We start from the raw sequence: 3,992 nt of genomic DNA, 5'->3' as shown, positions 1-3,992 counted from the left end.
AAATTTTGAACTACTTAAGTATAAAAGATGGTTTAAAGTATGAATGTTAATGACATGTACCTAAGTAGACGTTGATTTGAAAAAAAATTAAAATGTTTGACTTTTTAAGTAAAGGTTTGATTGAAATAAGAAATGTTTAACTTCTTTTAGAAGTAGGTTTGCAACTTTTAAGATGGTTAAAACCATTATGTACATCGGAACAGTCTAAACCATTACATTCATCAGGACTGTGAAAACCATTATGTCCGGTTGGTTTGACACATTTAAGTGGAAATGTTTAGTCATGTTGATATCAGTTTAATTTGTATTCTTGCTTTATTTCAAATATCTCCTTTTACATCTGACTAACGCCTCCTACAGTACTTTCAGTACTTTGATTTCAATACGTTTTCAGAACAGTTGTTGTTTAGTCCCTACGGTCATTAACATAAAAATTCGGATTATTATATAAATACTTATTTAATTACTAGTTAAATATAGAACAAACACGTATTTTACGATTCGTTTCATTTATTTTGGAGATCTGAAAAGAGAGAGAACAAATATTTTACCACAGATATTTCAATAAAAGAAAAAATCGAATTGTAGAAAATATTAACAATTATTCAAGTTGAAAAAGAGTTAAAATGAAAAGGAGAAAACTCAGTTACTCACTTTACATGTCTAATGAGGTAATAAGGGCCTTGAACATTTCCTCATCTATGGATACTGTGTGGAAGTCAGATGTCAGCTGAAATGAGAATGGTTTAATAGGAAAAATGTCTTAAAAGTTGTGGAGGAAAATGTAAAAATCGTACAAAATAGCTATACTTACAACGTCGATTCTTTCAGGCGATTCCAACCTCACCCTCTTTCTCTGCAGGTCTTCGGACTGGAAAAACATACATTTATATATTAAGACATGGGAAGTAAATGTGTGATAACGACAAATCGAAATATGATAGAGTTAATATAAGTATACTTACTGGCTCTTCATCCCTCTTCCTTTTCTGTAACAGTAAAACAAATTAAGTTATTCGATGTGAAACAATATGATGGAAATATGAAATGCTATATGATTAATGCGACAGTATTACAGTAATGCAAAGAAAATAGCACCTTTGTTACTGGTGGGGTAACCAGTTGTGGTCCCAATGGGACCTGTGTCTGTGGCGGCGGTGGTGGTGATGCTGTCACCAGTTGTGGTCCCAATGGGACCTGTGTCTGTGGCGGCGGTGGTGGTGATGCTGTCACCAGTTGTGGTCCCAATGGGACCGGTGTCTGTGGCGGCGGCGGTGGTGGTGCTGTCACCAGCTGTGGTCCCAATGGGACCGGTGTCTGTGGCGGTGTAGTATCAATTCGTTTGGAAGACTCCTAAACATGGAAATAATTTAATCATTTATAGTATCAGGATATACAATCCAAAACATCATGTTAATTGCTTTGACTAGTTATTTGTTTTAAAGATGACATTATTTTATATTCTTCAATTTGTGAGTTAATGAAAAAATGAATTTCATAAAGTAACTTTCATACGTACCTTTTTTATATGGGACTGGATATCTGCCATTAGTGCATAGTTCTGCACCATGTCCATGAATTCGTCCACACTCACGGTGGTGCACCTGTTATTGCGTCCATTTATATGGACATAGGTTACACCCCTATATACTGACAACTGGACATATTGTCCATTTCCGAAGAAATGTCTCGATGCCATCATTATTTTCAAAAAATAAAATCTCTTGAGATGGTCAAGCGATTGTGAGGTGAATAGGGTTGTAGTCTCTTTTATAGTGCGGGGGATCTGGAAAACGATTGGTTTGGATAGAATAATAAAATTTTGGTAATATTCCACTACTTCTCCTGATATTACAGGAGAAGTAGTGGAATTTCTAATTTACATATTGCGTAACGGTAAAAATTTGCATAGAGATGACGCTACTTTATTCCCTATTATGATAGTTGTTTACATTGAAACCAATTTGATATGTAGGTGTTTTTCCTTTAAACGGTCATATTAATACGTAGAAAGCGAATAACAAGAAATACAAAATCTGAAAGATATCGAAATGTTACTTTTTTTTGGTGCTTGTGTGTTATATATTTCGTCTTCGTGGGGCAGTGAAATGTGCTTTACCGTCAACCAAGGTCAAATGCTGACACAATGGTGTTACCCAATTAAATCGAGGGGTCGAAGAAGTTTCTTCAAGATTTCCGGTAACGGTAGATAAACTAGTGCAATGCGTCATCGTATACCTACTATACATTTAGCAGAAAACATCCAATCTTATCTATGCGATATGTAAATGAATTGAAACTATTTCAAAAGGTTGTTTTTATTCCTATTAATTTAACTAAAGGTTTTAAAGATTGTTTTTCAATGAATTAAACTAAAGATTTGAAAAAAAAAATACATATCGCATAGGTAGAATTGAACATTTACTGCTTGTTACTTTTGTATGGATGGTATCGCTGCTGTGATACCGAATAGGACGGTGGTGGTCCTGCTCTCTCTGCCAAGTTTATATAGGGATAAGACCCACACTGGACCGCAGGTGTCAATTGTAACGGTACATTCGGTGCGCAGGTGCGGGTATAGGTGCCGGTCATGCAAGTGTAGATGCTTGCGAATCGGTACAAGTCAAAGTTGCTGTCGAATACTCATGTGCAGGCTAAAAATGGAATGTATATATATATATGTAATTATCAACACAATCAAAATAATACATTAAAATATGTTTGGATAGGATTTTTTTTCATTACCTCATCCAGATGATGGAGTTGCACATCAAAAGCCCTTTTTACGAGGCATAGTTCCTCGTACTCTTCATAGTGCAAACTTAAAGTCTACCCGTTTCTGCAAATTTTATCTGATTTCAACTAAAAATAAAAAAACGATAGTATATTGTTTGGCCGTAAAACAAACAAACAAACAAAGGTTCGCATTGAGTTTCTTGATCGCTGGTCCAGGAGCCTACTGACGACACCCCAACATGTTTTTCTGTTACTAGCGAATTATAGCCCTTAATATCATAAAAATGGATTTGAAATCGCATGCTATTTGTCCGAGTATCGTACACTTTCTGGATATACGCGGTTTTAAGATTTCATCTATTAAATATTCCGCTTCACATAGAAGACGTTTGTTGATCGTTTTTGTTGTGTTGAGGATTACTCTCGCGTAGCATTCCATTAAAAGAAGAATAAATTCAAGGTTAAGTTTTTCTTTGGTCTTTATTCAATTTTGTGTGCATATTTTAGTTACATTAGTAACATGTGAGACCAATTAAAACAATGGATGTATTCTGATACCAACTTAAGTCCTATATCTTATTTTTTTAACTCCTTAGCGATCTTCAGTCCATCTTCCAGTTCTTATTTTTCAAGTAGTAGTCTCTCCTGTTTTCCCTCCTGATCCTCAACGCTCTTCTGTAAAATATTCACAAAATTTGTTTCTTAAATGTTTTTTTTACATGATTTTCATTAAGATACGACTATCAACACTGCACAAAAAAGGATATATTAATAAATTTGAAAATGTAAAAGTTTCTCATTTTAAAGGGTTAGGAACTATATACAATGCAATATTACGTATGGTATCTTGCTGGAAATTATGATGACAGAATAATCTGTAGGTTTCCTTGGGGTTGATTGTTCCTTGAAAACGACAGAATCTTCCCACTCAATGCTTGAACTAAAATTTGATTTTGACACACAATTTGACAGGTTTAGATATACCAAATATAAATATAAAAAAATTAGATCAATTAAATACAGATTTTAGCCATATATAATGTATGCCTCAGTTTTGTTCCTATTACAAATCAATTATCTCTACTGTTGATTATATGCATTACATATTCAGAATCTCCAATACATCTACAAAATACTGCTTCGGCAAAGATATACATGGGATGCCTGCGAATGAGACAGGTTAACTCCCTAGAAACCGTTCCCCATTTTAAATTGATGTATTTATCTATATAGAAAAACATATTCATTTCTATATT

At 34.1% G+C, this 3,992-nt stretch overlaps 1 long non-coding RNA gene across 1 annotated transcript; it reads right to left on the bottom strand.

Annotated features, from left to right (window-relative positions):
* Positions 1–475: 475 nt before the first annotated feature.
* Positions 476–2,083, bottom strand: LOC117341317. Its single transcript, XR_004535609.1, has 3 exons — positions 966–2,083; positions 815–871; positions 476–730 (listed from the first exon to the last, which is right to left on the bottom strand). It is a non-coding gene; the product is annotated as an uncharacterized LOC117341317 (long non-coding RNA).
* Positions 2,084–3,992: the final 1,909 nt, after the last annotated feature.

The sequence above is a fragment of the Pecten maximus genome, chromosome 13 (genome assembly GCF_902652985.1).
Source record: "Pecten maximus chromosome 13, xPecMax1.1, whole genome shotgun sequence".
Taxonomy (NCBI): Eukaryota; Metazoa; Mollusca; class Bivalvia; order Pectinida; family Pectinidae; genus Pecten; species Pecten maximus.
The sequence above is the reverse complement of the archived record's forward strand: the minus strand, read 5'-3'. Positions and strand labels throughout refer to the sequence as shown.